The 21730-nt window shown below is 43.1% G+C and overlaps 1 pseudogene across 1 annotated transcript; it reads left to right on the forward strand.

Moving 5' to 3' along the window:
• The first annotated feature begins 1049 nt into the window (after positions 1–1049).
• Positions 1050–21435, forward strand: LOC311011446 (tubulin beta-1 chain-like; annotated as a pseudogene). Its single transcript, XR_014599429.1, has 5 exons — positions 1050–1106; positions 19383–19418; positions 19993–20065; positions 20181–20290; positions 20384–21435. The product of XR_014599429.1 is annotated as a tubulin beta-1 chain-like (transcript).
• The last annotated feature ends 295 nt before the right edge of the window (positions 21436–21730 follow it).

Genomic DNA, 21730 nt, shown 5'->3' on the forward strand with positions numbered 1-21730 from the left:
TTTTTTGTACTGGAGTCTACAACACCTTCCCCCAAAAAACCATACAGATGTTGATAATTAGTCTGACGTGTCTTAATGGACCCAGATATGGAGTACATGCCAGTCTGCTCTAATCTGGATACTACATATACTTAGTTTTAGATATAATGACATTTCCCCTGTCAAAATTGTCGTCTAGTTAGAATGTCAATAGAGAAACACATTATTGTCAGTATAAATCGTATTTCTAGATATCTAAAATGTTATTTCTTCCAGTCAAAGTTCAGTTTGAAGATATCCTTAAAATGTTAAAGTGGCCGTTTTAACATTTAATAGCTAGTGTGTGCCACGAACAAAAGGCCATTGGCTTCCGTTGTAGTTGGGTGGAGGCTGGCTGGTCTGCATGGAGAGAAACCTGAACGTCCTTTTTCCTATTTGGGTAAACTGGACCTTTGAAAATGCTGCCAGACTTTCTGTCTTTCACCACATTGGAGCAGTAAAGTATTAATGGAGGCACTACCTCTCACAGTATATTGCTGTAATCCTTACTGTGAAAGTCATGCAAAATGTATCCAATAATTTATTGTGAATTCACAGCGTAAAATTTTGCAGTGTACTTGTCATGCCGGCGACACATCTCAGTTTTCAAATTATGTATAATATGACGGATACTCATTCAAAATAATATGCGATTAAACGGAATGAATGCGAAACTAGTGCAAAACGGCCCGCGGGCCACGCAACAGGGTGCAAAACAATTGAAGAGAAAAAATGTTCCCAGTAGATAAAAAATGAAATTGCCCTTTGGCAGAACCCCCCAAAAAAGCCACGGCGACGTTTGTCAAGACTTGATTGGTCAGTGAAAGATGCCTCCGAAAATAAGTCAATAAACATTCGAGCTGACAAGAAAGAAGGTGGGACCTTCTGTCATATAAAAATGAGCGTCGAGACCGAGTCGAGTACACACAGAGACAGGCAACGCCATTATTGGACCTAAGATGAGGGAGATTGTGAACGTTCAAGTCGGCCAGTGCGTCAACGTCCGCCAACGTCATTCAAGCTGGAAAAAAATGAGGGAGCTAGTGACTCTGCAAGTTGGCCAATGCGGCAATTCCATCGGAGCTAAGGTCAGTAAAATTCTCTTAGCATTTTTATTTATTAATGGACTCGTTTAATTCCGAAACACCGAGTTTCTTCTCTCCGGACCGGCGTTTAGTTCCCGTACGTGCCACAGAACCCCAGGAACCACACCCATGAATATCAATGCGCCCCTTTGTGAACGTTCACATTTGAACGACTTCTCTTTCGGCTAGTCTTCAATCCGGTCATGTGTCGTAATTAAATACGAATAAAAACGTTGTATGTATTTCTTCATTAACGTCTATCCTTTTGTTGTAGCAATGTAAAATATGAAACTGTTAACGGATTTAGCTTGATAACCGTTAACGTTGCAGCAATGCGAAAAAGAGAAGTGAGCATTTTCGGTGGAAGGAAAACGGGTTCATTACGATTTTTCACGTTATATGACAGTAATGAGATGAAACACCGTGTTTAGACCGGTAAATGGGCCGGTTTGTAAGGGTTGTCAGTTGGGGCCTACCCGCTTGGCGGTTAGCGAGACGTTTCAAATCGTAACCCGTGACCTCCAGCCAATAGGGGGCCAGGCCGCGTGCGCCGAAGCAGCACGGCGGGAATATGCTTTAACTTATAGTGTTGTCCGTTAAAGTGCGTTCTCTCCACAAACTGCCATATTCTCTTACTTTAACTCAGTGACGGCGTGCGGGGGGGGCAAGACCCTCCTGTTTCTGCACAATTTCTCTGCATTTTAAGATGGCTTTGGAAAGTTTGACTAGGAAGTTGAATTTCTTGACATTTGCTGTACGTTGAAAAATATTTATTTGTTAATAAATATGCCATTGGGCTAACACTGACTTTACCTCAGAGTTGTTTGTTGGGGGGGTGCTTTACAACAATGCATTGTAATATCACAATACTGAAATCACAGTATATTGCTTTAATCCTTACTGTGAAAGTCATGCAAAAATTATCCAATAATTTATTGTGAATTCACAGTACACACTGTAAAAGTACAGGGCCTTGTTGAAATGATGTACAGCAAAAGGTTGTAATTCCCCAGTAATGTACTGTAATATCACAGTTATTGCGTTGCCATGGAAGCTGTAAAGTTACAGTATACAGTTGTGCTTTTACAACAATGCATTGTAATATCACATGCTGAAATTACAGTAAATTGCTGTGACTTAATTCAGTTCACCGAGGCGGAGAGCAACATGAACGACCTGCTCTTGCAAGAGTACCAGCAGTGCCAGGATGCCACCGTGGAGGAGGCGGGTGAGTTTGATGAAAAGGGCTACGAGGAGCTGGTCTAAATGTGTTTGACTAAATCTTTTTTAATGTTCTTGTTAGAGCTGGGTTTCGATTCAAATTTCAAGAATCGATTCGATTCCGATTTTTAAGTTTCAGAATCGATTTTTTCAGATTTTCTCAGATTCCATCCGATTCGATCCGATTTTGATCTGATTTCCGATTCTATCCGATTTCGATTCGATCCGAGGGTTAATGTTATTAAAAATGAAAAATGTATTTGAACCGTTTCCTTCACTTCATGACTGTGTAGAGAAGCAACATATTAAAACTAGTATTATATCAATATTAAACAGCAAATCTTACAAGTATTGGTAGTTACTGATGGCTGGAAGACTGATGAAAAGGTTAAGGGTCAATCTACCTTCAAGAAAGATAATTCAGGACAATAAATGGAGGACATCATAGAAGAGAGTAGAGAGAAAATGTACAGACAGAGCTGTGTCAGTAAGAGAGGAGTTGCTTCATATTTTTTTCACAGGGGTTCTGCTTCTTTTATATTACGTTTAGCATTACAGACAGCTTTATTCAGGGCAACATACAAAGAGGGCATGCATAGCAAATTACTGAGTGTGGTGGAATGTAGCCTACAGCAGTATACAATTAGTACAAAATAAATTATTCAATTACAATTCATCTTGTTACTTACATTCTAGGTAACTGACTGCTTCAGTCCTGAGCTTGGAAAAGGTGCTCTCTCGCTCCTCTTCATTGAGAAATGGAAGGGCTTTGAAGCGTGGATCAATAGCGGTGGCGATATGCAACAGATCCTTCTGGTTCACATATCTGAAATGTACATTTCACACATAATTCAATCTATGCCATCACAGGACAATGTTTTTTTTTTTTTTTACATTAGGTTTCCTTTAATACAGTCTCTCTCTCTCTCTCTCTCTCTCTCACACACACACAAGTTGTCACTACACACACACATAGTTGTCACTACACACACACACACGCACACACTAGTTGTCACTACACACACACACACACACACACACACACTAGTGGTCAGCACACACACACACACACAAGTTGTCACTTTCCTCTCACTCACACAATTCATAAGTTTTCTCTCCCACACCCATAGCATAGGCTTACCTCGTTTGCAGGTTTTTCTTTATCTCCTCCTTCATCTCCTTAATAAGCATGGAGTCCTCTGGCTGGCTCGTCATCTCCATGATAAGCAGAGAATGCAGAGGTGCAATTACTGACAGCGTTGGAGTCTTCTCCTCCGACATCACCTGCGTCGCTCTTTTCATGGGTTTTAAAGCTTTAACCACATCCTCCGCATCTGTGATATCGTCCTCCTTCAAAGTGCAGAGGTCTCTCTCATTACGGCGAACCTCGGGGGGGAGCAGGGCGGCAGATATCGCAGGCTGCTGCTCGAGAAATCTCTCCAGCATTTCAAGTGCGCTATTCCATCTGGTTATCTCATCAATTGTTAGTTTGTGCTGTTTGAGTTGAAGTAGTTTCTGTTTTTCTTTGAGGACGCGGGTGGCTGTGGTGCTGCGATGAAAGAACTTCGCAATGTGTCTCACTCTCGCAAGCAGGCGTGCGACATTTGGGAGTTTCAGGCCGGCTTGTGAGGCGAGGTTGATGATATGTGCAAAGCAGCCAACGTGCGTTAGCCCCATGATCTCAACAGCACGCACCATGTTGAAGGCGTTGTCTGTTACGATAGCCGGATCTTTGCTCATCAGCCCCCATTCTTCAATCGCACCTGTCAGCATCTCGGCCAGGCTAGTTGAGCGGTGGTCCGTTTGCACTTCGGTTGTCTGTAGCACATATGAGGTCAAATTCCAATCGGCGTCAATAAAGTGTGTGGTGACACTCATGTACGACTCCGTAGCTACAGATGTCCACGTGTCAGTGGTAACCCCCACCCTCTCTGCTGACTGAATGTGTGTCTTGACTTTCTCCCTCACGGACTGGTACATGTTTGGTATCACATTTTCTGATATTCGCTTGCGAGACACCATTTGGTAATGAGGTTCCGCGACTTTCATCAACTGCCTGAAGCCGTCGTTTTCAACGACGGAATACGGCTGCATATCTTTACAAATGAAGCCCGCAATCGCCTCAGTTATTTTCTGGGAACGTGCCGAATTGATTGGTAGTGACAGCATGTCCAGCTTCGTCTGCTGCGGCCCCAAGGAGGACAGGTTAGGGTGATGCCGCCGCAGATGATTCTTTAAGTTGGTGGTATTACCACAGTGCTTTACCTCAATTCCGCACTTTTTGCAGACCGCTTTACTTTTGTCCAGCTCGTTGGTCCCTTCTATTTCCCGGAACCCGAAATTCCTCCAAATCGGCGCCTTCAGTGTCTCAGGTGTCTTAAGTGTTCGGCTAACGTCACCATCACTGTCCGACGCCATGATTGTTTTCGAGTTATTTTTAGACCGAGCTCGCCTGCGTGAATTTAGTGAGCGCGCCTGCGTGCATTTAGTGATGCGGCGGGGGTAAAAGTTCACTGAGGGAAATGTAGAAAATAATTTTAATTAAAAAAAATCGATCTTTGGACGTACGAATCGATAATCGGTCATTAATATGCGAATCGATTAAAAATCGGAAAATCGATTTTTTCAACACAGCTCTAGTTCTTGTTATATTTCTGTTTTATTAAAGTTCTGCATATTTGAGTCTGCCGTCCTGGTTTTTATGACTGCATATATGAAGATGCTTACTAATTTAATGTAAAGATAATCCTATGTGATAGACTCCACCCAGAGAATATGTTTAACTTTTTTTTTTTTTCTTTTTTTTTGTCAGGTGAGATTTTCTGTAAAATGCCAGAACTAGAATCCAAAATGAGTTTATCCCCAGGTATGTCTTCTTATCCAAAACGTTTCCTTAGTAAGTGTGCACAATAGTTAAAAAGAATAAACAATAAAGCAAAGTCATGCAGACAAGAAAATGCATTGGAACATAACCATGTAATGAAAGCCTAAATGCAGCTGTGCCCCAGGCAGCTGTACGTGTTCCTATCTTGAACAATATGCAGCTCTTATACTGAAATGTACACAATCAGTGCATGAGCTGGTATGTTGTGCTGTATTTGAGCATTAATGCTAAAATTAAGTCTTTTTTTTGTACTGGAGTCTACAACACCTTCCCCCAAAAAACCATACAGATGTTGATAATTAGTCTGACGTGTCTTAATGGACCCAGATATGGAGTACATGCCAGTCTGCTCTAATCTGGATACTACATATACTTAGTTTTAGATATAATGACATTTCCCCTGTCAAAATTGTCGTCTAGTTAGAATGTCAATAGAGAAACACATTATTGCCGGTATAAATCGTATTTCTAGATATCTAAAATGTTATTTCTTCCAGTCAAAGTTCAGTTTGAAGATATCCTTAAAATGTTAAAGTGGCCGTTTTAACATTTAATAGATATTGTGTGCCACGAACAAAAGGCCATTGGCTTCCGTTGTAGTTGGGTGGAGGCTGGCTGGTCTGCATGGAGACAAACCTGAACGTCCTTTTTCCTATTTGGGTAAACTGGACCTTTGAAAATGCTGCCAGACTTTCTGTCTTTCACCACATTGGAGCAGTAAAGTATTAATGGAGGCACTACCTCTCATTTATCTGTGTATGTGTGCGTGTGTGCTTGCTTGTAAATTGTATTCGCCACTCAACTCCATGGAGCAGTTTTTCAAGATGAAGACTGGCTGGGTGGCTCCGACAAGGATTCATTTTAAAACCAGTTTAAACCTGAATGTATGTTTAAATGTGTTCATATTGTTTGTTTGATGTTATGGTCTGTATTTCTTGCGTGTTTAATTATTTATTATTTACCCTTTCCCTGCGGCTGTAATCCCACAAACGTCCCTGTTGTGGAATAAATAAAGGATTATTAGGGCCCGAGCGCCGACAACGTCGGGCTGCGAAGCCCTATTGTTATTCCAGTGTTTTTTTTATCATTCTTTCACGCCTTCAACCTGCGTTTTGGGGGCCTGAATTTCGTCCGATTTGGACGAAATTTGGTACGCATACTCGTTAGACCTAGCTGGGGTAAAAAAAACTTTTGAAAACATGCATTTAATCAGAAGATATTGGCCAATGAACATCAGAGGGTTGGGCTACAAAAATGCAATTAGCATAACTCTATAACCTTTGCCCCAAAAATTACGAAACCCGAAACCTATGTTGTCATAGCTGACAAAGAACATACATGTCAAGTTTCATCAAAATGCTCCAAAAGTCTAGGGGCGTGGCCACGGCGGCGCCATGACTGCGCTACTATTTTCAACATTTGCCATTGGCATTAAAGCTGTTATAACACCGTTTCTACTCCGATCTGCTCCAAAATATTCATGCTTGTTAAGAGTCACGTCCTGAACACAACTGCACTGCAATTTTAACTCACAGGTAGAGCGCCACCTAATGGCAAAATGAAATGTGACCAATTTTATGCCCTTTTTCTGAGCAACAGCCCCCCCTCTAGGTTGGGCGTAGACGCATGAAATATTTTTTCCTAGATAGCCCAAGTGGAGATGTACAAAAAAGCCTCTTGGACCCACCGCCTAAATTCATCATAAAGTAGGTAAAAAAATGTTTTTAGCCAGGTGTGTAAATCAGCCCAGTTTCTCACTCAATCCTCACTCAGGAACATAGGTGGGAGAGAACAGGGGGCCAGCGACCACCAGGGGAAGTCAGAGATCTATCAGTGACACATGGAGAATCTGTGAATCTCACATGCAGTTGCAGTCTGCTTTACACCAGATCAACAGTCATGCCACTTTTAATTCCTTTTTTTTAATTCCTCTCATTTCAGCCTGGACACAAAGGGAGGAGGACAGATGCCACACTTCACATGCACCTCACACAGCTGTCAGTTGAACTCTGCCATAAACATCCAAACTATTATAACTTCAGTGTTTCTTCTCTGATCTGCTCCAAACTGTGCACACTTGATAAGAATTCCTTCCTGAACACATCTGCACTTTGATATTCACTCACAGTCAGAGCGCCACCTACTGGCAACAGGAAATGTCATTGATTCTGTGACTTTTTCCAAGTAAAAGCCACACCTGATTTTTTTTAACTAATTCCTTTCATTTCAGCCTGTAAGGAGGACACAGGGGGAGGAGGAGAGGTCACACTAGGGGGAGGAGGAGAGATGTCAGAAAGGCATAGACATGTGTGTGAGCTCTGTGACTGAAATGTAGTTTCACTTGTGAATGCAGCCACGACACGACTGCACGTGACAGACAGATGGCTTTGAATGTCAATCGCTTGTGTCTAAACTTACGCCACGAGGAGGTGGCTGCTGCACAGGTAGGCGGCTGCCACGCTGCCGTGTGAATGCAGGCACTCCACGACCGCACGTGAGAGACGGATGCCTTTCGGTGTCAACCGCTTGTGTCTCGACTTGAGCCACGAGAGGCGGCCGCGCCATGGGTAGTGTCCGCGACCGCATATGAGCGAGGGCCCGTCACGACACTGCTATGCAGTTTTAATTGTATTTTAAATCCTGTTGTATTGAACTTTAAACTTGCTCAAAATTAATATTACATGTTAAAATAAACGTGATTGACAGGCGGATCAGACCAATAGTGCATAGGCATGTCAACACTTGATTGGTTCAAAACTGTGTCAGCAAATGATGTTTCCAAAAACGACCCAATAAACGGCTGAGCTGACGCGTGTAGGGCGGGCCTTGGTGTCGTATAAAAGTGAGCGTAGCGTCATCGAGCACGAGCACACAGAGACAGGCAACGTCATACAGCGTCTTCGCCTCTTCAGTCTTGATTGAAAAGAGATTTGCAGCAGACAACAATACAAACAGCAAAAACAAACTTTTGACTTATAATACGTTTACAATTAGCCTTATGCACGTCAAATGCAACATAATATTTAGGTGAACCAAGCTTCGCATTTTTCTGCTTGAAGCTCTCTTGGCCGGCACATTTTGTTTTTAATGAAACTGATACTTTTAAGACATTAAATTAAACAGAAATAAAACTAAGTAACCTATGTGTAGGTCAACGTTGGCACTGTCTGTGACATTAAACCAAATATTGTGTGTGTTTGTGTGTGTGTGTGTTGTCCAGTGTGTTTATTAAACTTAGATTTATGACACTGTCTCTTTCTCTCTTTTGAAGGTGCATATAACAATCCAGCATGGGCAAAATTTGCCCCAACTGGAGCAATGCAGGACATGCTGCAAACGGGTCCATTGCCCATTCTGCAGCTCAACTTCGTTTCAGCCAACAAAGGTGAGCAAATGTAGAATCCCACCTACAGTCCCATTTTAACAGAGCTGTTAATTATCAAGGTAAAGTCTGAACACATTCTTGTAGGACATTCTTGACTTCTTGTCTTCTTACCTGATAGGGAAGCCCAGGTCATGTTGTCACACTTTTCAGACTCTTTTTATATATTGTAGGATCAGTGCATTATATTTTTAAAAACAGCATACCAAATGAAAGAATAATGTCTCAGGAAAATATGTCAGCAAGGACTGACTAGTAATTCAATTCAAATATGTTCTTTTGTTTAAGGATATACAGAGCAGGTCTTCCTGGCAGGGCCTGTTATCCATCAAAGGTAAGAGGAGAGAAGTAGGAATTTCTAAATACATTGATGGTTCTTCTATTCCAGTATTATTATTCCAGTAGTATCATTTTTGTCTGTTTCAGTGAAATGGACGAGTTCTTCAGGAGGCTTGAAAGGCAGAAAGTGAAAGCCTGTGCAATAAAACATTTGAAACCATTTCATTTCATTGTAGGCTATGTTAAGATTGTTTTGTCATTATAACCCCATGCAATAGAACATTTAAAAGCATGTCATTTCATTGGAGGCTAATTATTTATTTAGCCCAAAAAAGTTTAAAAGTGTTCCAAGCCTCACAAACAATTAGATTTTGGTGTTTTATTTGGATTTTATTTATTTATTTAGTCCAAAAGATTTTTTTAAAAGTTTAAAAGTAATTCAAGCTTCACAAACTAATAATGAATGAACTTGAATGAACTCTTGTCAAATCTCGTAAATTTACTTTCCTCTGTTATGATGTGGGATGTTGCTCCACAGTCCACCATCAGTCCATTTGGAGATGGGAGGAGCTCTTTACTAATCTTGAATACGTAGGTTTGTTCTCCTTCATGGCCTTCTTGTTTCTCTGCTGATTGTTTTGCATCATCTTTGTGCATATTTTTCATCCTGCACATCTAATCGCTGTGTGTTGAGCTTTTGTGGTAGCTGCACCACTTTACTGCGGTCAAGCCAGCCGACACTTAAATCTCCGTTGTCAAGCCAGCCGACACTAAAATGGAAGTGCCCCCATATACTCACATTGACGGTAGACGCATGCAGATTGCCCAGATCGGGAGTGAGCGTCGAACTTTACAAAGTTAGCGGAAGGAACCAAGAGCGACAACTTCCGGTTTCAAAATAAAAGCTAAACAAATCGTATATTAAAAGAAGAAAAATAACAACTTCCGGTTTCAAAATTAAGCCAAACAAACTGTATAAGAAGCAAATATATTTTTATATATGAATTTAAGGTTTTATTCACATTAACTATAAACATATTGTCTATGTCTCTTATAAATTCACAGGAAATTGGCACTTCATTGTGAGCAAATTCTTCATTATGTGTGTTGCTGAAAAGATAATTTAATATTTTTTTCAGAAAATGCCTGATAGATTTGTGTTCAGGACATCTCAGACTCCCTATATACTGTCAGAGAGAAAGAGGGAAAAAAATTAATTAGGGTGTCCAACTCCCTCGCTCCTCTTTTCATGCGCTGATCCATGTGTTTAGAGTCCAATAGATTCTATGTTTGGACAAATTTAAAGCGCTTGCACAGCTACTGTATATACTGGAAATCAAGCATTTTTACCGTACCAATTAAGGTATATTACAAAGTAAATGTCCTACATTTTTACAGAATACGTTGATTTATCAATGTCTGGGGTGCTATAAAAACACCTTTGTCAATAATTCCAGAATGACACTGATATATTTGTGTTGAGGACATCTCTGACTACATACACACTGAAAATCAAGCATTTTTACTGTACCAATTAAGAGAAATTACAAATTAAATGTCCTACATTTAACAAAAAATAAGTTAAATTATGAATATTTGAGGTGCTATAAGAATACTTTTCTCAATAATTCCAGAATGACACTGATTGATTTGTGTTGAGGACATCTCTGACTACATACATACTGGAAATCAAGCATTCTTACTGTACCAATGTGGAGAAATTCAAGTATAAAAGTCCCATATTTATACCTGGAGAATTGCATATTTGCCCATATTTGAGCTTCTGTAAAAACACTTTGTTCAATAATTCCTGGCTATGGGTGGTATATTTGACTTCTACACATAGAGGACTTCAACTATACTTTAAATCAAGCCTTTTTACTGTACCAATGTGGAGAAATTAAACAACAAAGTCCCATATTTATACCTGGAGATTGCATTTTTGCCCATATTTGAGCTACTGTGAAAACACTTTGCTCAATAATTCCTGGCTATGGGTGGTATATTTGACTTCTATACATAATTGACTACAAGTATGTTTATTATTAAGCATTTTTACTGTACCAATGTGGAGAAATTCAAATATAAAATTCCCATATTTATACATGCAGATTGCATATTTGACCACATTTGAGCTACTGTAAAAGGACTTTGCTCAATAATTCCAGAATGACACTGATTGATTTGAGTTGAGGACATCTCTGACTACATACATACCAAACATGAAGCATTTTTACTCTACCAATTAAGAGAAATTACAAAGTAAAAGTCCTACATTTAACGAATAATAGGTAGAGGTATGAATATTTACCGTGGTCAAGCCAGCCGCAACTCCGATCTCCGTGGTCAAATCAGCCACACTTAAATTTCGAGTGTACAAGTATTCTCAGCGTTGCGGTAAATGCGGAGAAACATTGGGTATATAAAGGTATTAGGAACAGTAAGCTATATATCGAACCTACCAACCATTGAAAATAAAATGTTACATTAAAGTGTTTCATGCACCTATGATGAATAAAAAACACTTGTTATCATTTGTTTTACTGCACCAATGTGGAGAAATGCCAAAATAAAAGTCCCATATTTATACCTGAGATTGCATCTTTGCCCATATTTGAGCTACTGTAAAAACACTTTGCTCAATAATTCCTGGCTATGGGTGGTATATTTGACTTCTACACATAGAGGACTACAACTATACTTTAAATCAAGCATTTTTATTTTTATTGGTACAGTTAAACACATGATAACAAGTGTTTTTTATTCATCATAGGCGCATGAAACACTTTAATGTAACATTTTATTTTCAATGGTTCTTAAGTTCGATATATAGCTTACTGTTCTTAATACATTTATTTTGAAAACCGGAAGTTATGCGATGTTTCTCCGCATTTACCGCAATGCTGAGAATACTTGTACACTCGAAATTTAAGTACGGCTGATTTGACCACGGAGATCGGAGTTGCGGCTGCTTTTTGGCGGCAGTCTCGTGCAAAATGGCCGCGTTTTCCACATCCATAGCAAGTCACGGACGACACGTCCACTTTCATTACATTGTCAGACTTATCTTTGTTTCAAATTTCTCTGTTTCTTGATAGCTTCTTAGTTTACGTTTGAACTGCATAAAAGTCATCGCTTGACTGCTTTGTGTTGTGTGTACAACGAATGGCTTATATGACTCTGGGAGTCCTTTCAATATCATGGCGATTATAAACCCGTCACTAATCGCTTCTTTTGCACTTCGAAATGACGTTATTATCTTTTTAGTCCGGATTATATAGTCTGTCACACTTTCTTCTGGTTCCTTTTTCAGCAACGTTAATTCTGTGTACAAGGCGATAATCTGGGTTTACCTTGACTGGCGTAGTGGTTCCGTAATATTTGTAGTGCTTTTCTGCCGTCGTCTGAGGCTTCTCTCATCACCAACGACAGGCTGCGGTCGTCGAGGAACTGTATTAGCTCTGCGTAGCATTCTGCATAGTCTCTGCGTCGACGTTATCAGTGCCGACAATCACGTTTTTCAGCCCTAGTATTCTCATGTGGCCGAGGAACTTTACCTCCCAAAGTTCGTATTTGTCTTCGTCTTCGTCGAAAACTAGTCTCTGTTGCCATCCTCCCGTACTGCGCCTGGGCCCATAACCTGTTAAGTTTTCTGCCGCTTCTGTCATCTTAGGAGGGAAAAATCAACACCATCTCTTCTTTCGTTCATTTATTTACATCTCATCATATCAGCCAAAGTCCGTAAATAACAGGGCGGAAGAGACAGACACAAAAACGCGCCCTTAACTTTAATTTGCTTTAGAGGCTCACATGACCTTCACTGAACATGCAGCTTCAAAATAAAAGCATAGAACACAAATATATGAGAACACACAATCTAACAGACTCGTTTAATTCCGAAAGTAGCTGTGTCCCAATTCAGGGTCTGCAGCCTTCGGAGGACCCAGCCTACGCGGTCTACGGAGGCAACACCTTCGGAAGGCTGAGTCAACCGTCGGTAAATGGGACGGTCTAACCTACGGAGCATTTCCTGATTGCGTCGCGACGTCATCACTTCTGCCGGCCAAGCCCGGGAAAAACACCGGTCAAAACAAAAATACAACAGACGAACATGATGGAGCCAGAGTTTTAACATATATATATATATATATATATATATATATATATATATATATATATATATATATAATTTTTTTTTTTTTTTTTTGAGCAAGAGGAGAAGCGGCTGCGGCGACACCGGCGGCTTGTTTATCTCCGGCTGGGAGAGCCGTGGGGAGGTAACGTTAAAGCTGTTATTTTAACCCATATTAATGTTCATATATAGCTAGCGTAGTACGTGGTAATTAATATACCCGTTAATAAATGATACCGCTAAGTGACAAGCCATATTAAGTATAGATTGACATGGATAATGTCATTTAACCATAAGACTTAATACAGGGTTCGTACAGGTGCTTAAAATGTAAAATCTTTGAAAATGCTGTAACTTTAATGCTGTTTTTCAAGGTCTAAAAAGTGCTTGAATTTTAGTTGAAATGCTTGGCTTATAAAGTGATTAAATTGAATAGTAAAATGTGTACGAACCCTGTAAATAACCCCGATGATGGACGATGTGGTGGACAGTGGAGACATGCATCCCACACCCCCCACCTTCCAGATGATGTCCCACTCAGAGCCAGAAGAGTCCAGGGTCCTTATTGTGGCATCCCATCCAGTCCAGCAGCACCACCAGGGACTCCTGCTCAGTCGATACTGTATATATGTTCTCTGTAAATAGTTATTTCTGCTGATCTTTTGTAAATAGTTCTACATGTTAAGAACACCCACTTGTCAATAGTTATTGTTACTTTGTAAATATTTGTTAATTACACAAAAAATATTTTTTTTTGTCACTGAAAAGCAGTTCAAAAGTTGACTTTTGTTGTAAATAAGAAATGGAACAGATAATGTTACAAGGTTATAAGATTTTAATTTACCTATATACAATATTTGGAAAAGAAAATGGAACAATACAATATTTTTAATTAACAATTTAAATTACAAATCAACACAGAACTTAATCGAACATGTCATATGAGTGTGGTATCCAGGGGACTGTTTTGTGTATGCGCACTGCGCACTGATCTGAGTTCCGTCGGAGAGTTGTAAGTTACTACTGTTGGTGATGGCGGAGCGGGAAATAAAGAGCATCAACAAGAAGCAACGTTGCCAGTTATTTCATTGACGATAACTTACACATGGTGTCAGAAGTAAAGCGACTAGGACGTGGATCATGGCAAAGTTTCATCCTCCCGAGAAACTGGACTTTACTCGACCGGAGCAGTGGCCGGAGTGGCGGCAGCGGTTTCAAAGGTACCGTATGGCTACAAAGCTAAACCTGGAAGATGGGGACGTGCAGGTTAGCACGCTGCTCTATGCGCTCGGCAAAGAGGCCGAGCAAGTGTTCAACACGTTTGTGTTCGCGGAGGATGAAGATGATAAGGACTATGAGACTGTGTTGGAAAAAACTAAACACCTACTTCATACCTAAAGTGAACGTTATGTAAAACTGGACACTTCGCTGTTGTGTGTCGTTCCGCCAGAGTGAACGAGGTAACCACAGTGGGGCAGGAGGCTGACCACAGTGGCAGACATTTTCGAGGTGAGATCAAAACAAAGTACACCTACATTGCAGACACTAATATGCCATGGACTGTTAAACTAGCCATCAGAAACACTCCTGTGACCTTCAAGATTGATACGGGCGCTGATACCAGTGTGATATCAGATGAAACTTACCACAAGCTCAATCACCTGCCCTAGTTAGCAAGCGATGACATGGACTTTGACAGCCCAGGGGGAAAACTTGATGGTCTAGGACAGCTCACAGCTTTAACAAAGTACAAAGGCCGGCAATACAAGTTCATCATACATGTGGTAAAAAAAACAAAACTGCAGTAACCTCTTAGGCCGAGCAGTCGCAGTGGCCATGGGGCTGGTGAAAAGAGTGGACGAAGTCCAAAGCACGTTTGATACAGATTTGGGCCTCTTGAAGATAAAACCTGTTAAAATATGCCTGCGAGACGATGCTGTACCGTACAGCGTGAACACTGCGAGGAGAGTATCTGCACCCATGCTCCCCAAAGTTAAAGCTGAACTGGAGAGAATGGTGAAGTGCGGCGTCATTGAGGAAGTAACAGAACCAACAGAGCGGTGTGCCCTGATGGTCCCGGTCCCCAAAAGAACAGCTGATGTGAGAATCTGTGTTGACTTAAAGAAACTGAATATGGCAGTTAAAAGGGAGAGATATGTCTTACCTACTATAGATGACATACTGCCACGGCTGGCAGAGTCCCATGTGTTCTCCCTGCTCGATGCAGCTAGTGGCTTCTGGCAAATCCTGCTGGAGAAGGAAACGGCTTAGCTGACCACATTCATCACTCCCATGGGGAGGTACTTCTTCAAGCGGCTCCCGTTTGGGATCTCCAGTGCACCGGAGATTTTTCAGAGGGAGATGTCGGTGCTGTTCAGAGGCCAGGAAGGGGTTGAGGTGTACATGGATGATATTCTCGTCCACGGTAGGGATGAGAACGAGCACGAAGAGAGACTCCAGAATGTCCTGCAGATCCTGGAGAGTGCAGGCTTGAAGCTCAATGACAGAAAGTGCCGCCTGCGCCAAAAGCAGCTGAACTACCTGGGGCACCTCATCGATGAAGAGGGCATCCGCCCCGACCCCTCAAAAGTAAGTGCCATCACAGAGCTACAGCCACCAGATGACATGCAAGGCCTCCGGAGGTTCCTGGGTATGGTTCACTATTTGGGTAGATACCTGCCCAACCTGTCAGAAGTGATAAAACCCCTCAACGACCTGCTGAAAATTGACGCGGTATGGACCTGGGACGCAGCACAAGTCGACGCTTTCAACCAGGTGAAACAACTCATCTCTACAGCACCCACACTTGCATTCTACGATTTAAACAAACCCACAATAGTGAGCACAGATGCAAGTAGCTTCGGGCTGGGTGGCGTGCTGCTACAGCGCCATGTCGAGGGACTGAAACCAGTAGCTTTTTGCTCCAGAACATTGACCGATGCAAAACGGCGCTACGTGCAGATAGAGAAGGAGTGTTTGTCAGTCGTTTGGGCCTGTAAGAGATTCTCCACTTACCTGTATGGATTAGACAGCTTCACAGTGCACACAGACCACAAACCACTAGCCCCACTTATCAACAACAAAGACCTTGACATGGTTCCCCTGAGGTGCCAACGCCTGCTCATGCGTCTGATGAGGTACAACACCACTGCAGAGTACGTGCCGGAGAAAACGAGCACTGACCATGACCTGCAGGTGGTGAGTAAACTGGTGACACATGGGTGGCCAAAGCATGTGAGCAGCGTCCCAGTACAGGCCAAAGCATACCACCAATGGGGTAACAGCCTGTCAACCTCAAAGGGACTTCTGTTGTATGGAGATTGGAATTGTTATCCCACACAGTATGAGAGGTGACATACTCCACCGTTTGCATGATGGGCACCAGGGCATCACTAAGTGTCGCGAGAGGGCACGAATGAGTGTGTGGTGGCCCGGACTAGAGAAGGAGATCCAAGAACCGATGACAAAGTGCCCTAAATGCATGCAAATCAGACCGACGCAGAGGAAGGAGCCTCTGATGACAACACAGCTACCTCAAAGGGCAGAAGGTCGGAGCCGACATCTGTGAGTATGAAAAGAGAAACTACCTGATTGTCGTTGACTATTTCTCTCGCTATTGGAAATAGCACACTTACCCAACATGACCAGTAGGAACCACCTGTGCGCGACTGAAGAACATCTTTGCCAGGTGGGGGTGTCCAGATGAGCTACACACAGACAACGGACGACAGTTTTCTAGTAAGGAGTTTCAAAGCTTTTCTGTTACATATGATTTTAAACACATCACCTCCAGCCCTTACTACCCTCAGTCCAACGGTGAGGCTGAGAGGGCAGTTCAGACGGCGAAAAAGATTATTCAACAGGCCGACCCATTCCTGGCTCTTATGAGCTATAGAGCCACACTGCTACAAGCCACAGGTGCCAGCCCTGCACAGCTCATGTTGGGCCGTCAGATTAAGACAACTGTGCCCACAGTTGACAAAGTCCTCACCCCAAAGTGGCCTGACTTCACAAAGGTGCGTAAAGCTGACGCCAAGGCGAAGGAGAACTGCAGACTCACTTACAACAGGCGCCACGGTGTCAGAGCACTCCCACCTCTCAGAAAAGGGGAGAGAGTAGTGGTTAAACTCGACAGGGAGTCAAAATGGGAGACAACAGGGACAGTCCAACAACCACACACAACACCAAGGTCCTACCTGATCCAGACAGACCGTGGAACACTGCGGAGGAACAGGCGCCACCTTCGCCCAACCTTTCACCCAGTTCAACAGCCAGACGAGACAGAGAGCATGCAGGCGAGTGAACAACCATCATCACCCCTGTGCTCACATCCAGATTCACCTGTCAGAGAGACTGTTCCAGCGGAGCCTGGGGGACATGATCAGGCTCGGGTGACTTCCAGTGGCAGAGTCATCCGTCCACCTGACAGATTTAAAGACTTTGTATGTACTTAACACATAGCTTGCCAACAATGGAGCAGAATAATCTCCGGCAGCTATGGAGGTGAATGGGCAGTCTACCCCATAACCTCAGGGAAATAGAGAAAGAATGAAAGAAGGGACTGAATGCAGATGTGCACTGTTAATGTTATTCTTCCTGTTGTGTTACAGCACTTTTGCCTTGTTTATAAGTGGCTGACAAGTGAAACATGTTAAGTTACAGAGTGTTCCACTAACCTACACTGTAATCATACTTAGGTTAATTGCTATTTTCTCTCATCATTACCTGCCTCAGTTGTATAATTCTTAGGAGAAGAGACACTGCAGGTTTTCTTGGTTATTGTTTGTGTACATTTATGTCTATGACTCAAAAGAGAGGAGATGTCATATGAGTGTGGTATCCAGGGGACTGTTTTGTGTATGCGCACCGCGCACTGATCTGAGTTCCGTCGGAGAGTTGAAAGTTACTACTGTTGGTGACAGCGGAGCGGGAAATAAAGAGCGTCAACAAGAAGCAACATTGCCAGTTATTTCCTTGACGATAACTTACACAGAACAGAAAAAAAACATCCACCACCCCCCAAAAAAATCAACGCCCCTCAACCATTCTCTCCAATAAACTAAAAAGTCTCTCCATCCTCTCTCTTTCTCTCGTTTCCTCGCTCTCCCTCTGTAACTTCATGTCCTCCCTGATCAAATCCAGCATTCATCTCTTTTCCTCTTTCTTGCTGCTGTCGGTGGCCCTGTGTTCTTGGCCTCAACAGGTGGTCGTTCTCATCCTGGAGTTTGATCAAATCCTCAGTCTGCTCCTTGCTCCCTACAACAAAACGACATGTGAAGCACATTTCCAGTTATGTCAACATGCAAAATGATTGTACGATATAATAACGATATTAACAGTAATAATGATCCTAATTAACTTAACAGCTCCACGGTTACAATAAGATATAAGTTACCATCGGAGCTTGTAACATTTGAAAGTGAAGGGTTTTAGGCTTAAGTTACATTTAAAGGCTAACGTTAACTGAGCTCCTCGTATCAACAGCCTTCAGCTACATCACGTAGCTGGCCCTACATTCCGGTGGCTACACGTATTAGCATTATTAACTTCACGCATTTTAACACTCAAATATGTTTTAAGGCCCCTTGAATGTCCGGCGTTAAGCAAAAACCCGTTACTTACATTTAAATATGGTACTCGGCACTGCTGCTGGTGCCGGTGCTGCTGCCGTTGTTGGCCGCCATTGTTGGTTGAACAGCGGCGCGCAAAGCATCTTGGGATATGGGAGGCCGCGAAGGATAGTAGCGGTGCATCCTCCGAATACGGGGGAAAGGAGGACACATTTAGTCTTCAATCCGGTCATGTGTCGGAATTAAATACGAATAAAAACGTTGTATGTATTTCTTCATTAACGTCTATCCTTTTGTTGTAGCAATGTAAAATATGAAACTGTTAACGGATTTAGCTTGATAACCGTTGTTCGTCCAGTAACGTTGCAGCAATGCGAAAAAGAGAAGTGAGCATTTTCAGTGGAAGGAAAACGGGTTCGTTACGATTTTTCACGTTATATGACAGTAATGAGAAGAAACACCGTGTTTAGACCGGTAAATGGCGGTTGTCAGTCGGGGCCTACCCGTTTGGCGCTTAGCGACGTAAGATGTTTCAAATCGTAACCCGTGACCTCCAGCCAATAGGGGGCCTGGCCGCGCGCGCCGAAGCAGCACAGCGGGAATATGCTTTAAATTATAGTGTTGTCTGTTAAAGTGCGTTCTCTCCACAAACTGCCATATTCTCTTACTTTAACTAAAGTGCTAACTGCCATATTCTCTTAGCACTTTAGCAATTTAGTTAAAGTAACTGGACATATAGACTTATTCATGCCCTGCTTTGAACATTGCCTGTTGGAGTGAAGAGCTAACGTTTGCATTCTCTCTCTGACAGTTCTGGGAGGTGATAAGTGACGAGCATGGTATTGATCCAACTGCACTTACCATGGTGACAGCCAGTGGCGCCGCAAGGATTCAATTTCAATGTACGCACAGAAACGGCAAAATACAACAACAAATGGAAAAATACTTTTTTAAGACAAAATCGAATGTTTTCAGTATCAGTGAAATCAGTAGTGTATATCATGGTGATAGGCCCCGGTGCAAATATTTTTTTTGTGCCCTCCATCCCCGCCCTAAACACAAGCGCACGCTTGTGAGCACTCCACACACGCACACACACGCTTGGACACACGCACAGTAGGGTATGATAACTCAGCCCGGGGAGAGAGACATGCATCGGCTCGGCCCACAGTGCTCAGCAGCAGAGAGGTGACGAGACTAGAGCCGAGCTGTATTGTGTAGTGGAGAGGGGCCAACACACGCTATGCGCAATTGCGCACACACGCGCGATCGTCCTCTCAAATGCGGCTGCGTCTCTCCAGGTCACTGTGTGAGCGAAAGAAAAGCTCTGACTTGCTTGGGCAGACGTTGTTTGGTGTCACCGCTGAAATTTAAATATCCAGCCCACCTTCAAAAAAAGTACGCACAGTACGTACAGGATTCCGGCTGGCGGCGCCACTGGTGACAGCGACCTGCAGCTGGACCGGATCAATGTCTTCTACAATGAAGCCTCAGGTCCGTAAATGCTTTTTTTTTTTTTTTTTTTTAATTATGAAATATTTTTTTTTGAGTTTCATGAACTACATGATATTTTCTGAGAGATTTGCTCACCATAACTTCTCTTGTGTAGGTGGCAAATATGTGCCCCGTGCTGTGCTGGTTGATCTGGAGCCGGGTACCATGGACTCCGTGAGGTCTGGTCCTTTCGGCCAGCTCTTCAGACCAGACAAATTGTATTGGGTAACTTTTTTTTTTCTGCATCTTTGGAGACTGTTGAATCTGCTACCCATAATTTGCATTTGTGTGAAGCTTAACCTGATTCGTCTCTTGCAGGCCAGAGTGGAGCTGGCAGCAACTGGGCTAAGGGTCACTACACAGAGGGTGCAGAGCTGGTGGACTCTGTCCTGGATGTGGTGAGGAAGGAGGCAGAGAGCTGCGACTGCCTTCAGGGTTTCCAGCTCACACATTCCCTGGGTGGAGGTACCGGCTCCCGTATGGGCACCCTGCTCATCAGCAAGATCCGTGAAGAGTACCCCGACCGCATCATGAACACCTTCAGTGTGGTGCCTTCCCCAAAAGTATCGGACACAGTTGTTGAGCTCTACAACGCCACACTGTCGGTCCACCAGCTGGTAGAAAACACAGACGAGACCTTCTGCATCGACAACGAGGCCCTTTATGACATCTGTTTCCGTACCCTCAAGCTCACGACCCCCTCATACGGAGACCTCAACCACCTCAGCCAGCGGCGTCACCACCTGCCTCAGGTTCCCAGGTCAGCTCAACGCCGATCTGCGTAAGCTTGCTGTCAACATGGTGCCATTCCCCCGTCTGCACTTCTTCATGCCGGGCTTTGCCCCCCCCACAAGCCGAGGCAGCCAGCAGTACCGAGCACTCACCGTGCCAGAGCTCACCCAGCAGATGTTCGACTCCAAGAACATGATGGCTGCCTGTGACCCACGCCACGGCCACTACCTGACCGTGGCCGCCATCTTCCGTGGTCGCATGTCCATGAAGGAGGTAGACGAGCAGATGCTGAATGTGCAGAACAAGAACAGCAGCTACTTTGTTGAATGGATCCCCAACAATGTGAAGACCGCCGTCTGCGACATTCCTCCCCGTGGTCTCAAGATGGCCGCCACTTTCATTGGAAACAGCACCGCCATCCAGGAGCTGTTCAAGCGCATCTCTGAGCAGTTCACAGCCATGTTCAGGTGCCAGGCTTTCCTCCACTGGTACACCGGTGAGGGCATGGACGAGATGGAGTTCACCGAGGCGGAGAGCAACATGAACGACCTGGTGTCCGAGTCCCAGCAGTACCAGGATGCCACCGCCGAGGAGGAGGGCGAGTTCGATGAAGAGGGTGACGATGAGCTGGTCTAAATGTGTTTGACTAAATCTGTTTTAATGTTCTTGTTATATTTCTGTTTTATTAAAATTCTGCATATTTGAGTCTGCCGTCCTGGTTTTTATGACTGCATATATGAAGATGCTTACTAATTTAATGTAAAGATAATCCTATGTGATAGACTCCACCCAGAGAATATGTTTAACTTTTTTTTTTTTTTTTTTGTCAGGTGAGATTTTCTGTAAAATGCCAGAACTAGAATCCAAAAGGAGTTTATCCCCAGGTATGTCTTCTTATCCAAAACGTTTCCTTAGTAAGTGTGCACAATAGTT

This window comes from Eutrigla gurnardus (genome assembly GCF_963514095.1).
Source record: "Eutrigla gurnardus genome assembly, chromosome: 3".
Taxonomy (NCBI): Eukaryota; Metazoa; Chordata; class Actinopteri; order Perciformes; family Triglidae; genus Eutrigla; species Eutrigla gurnardus.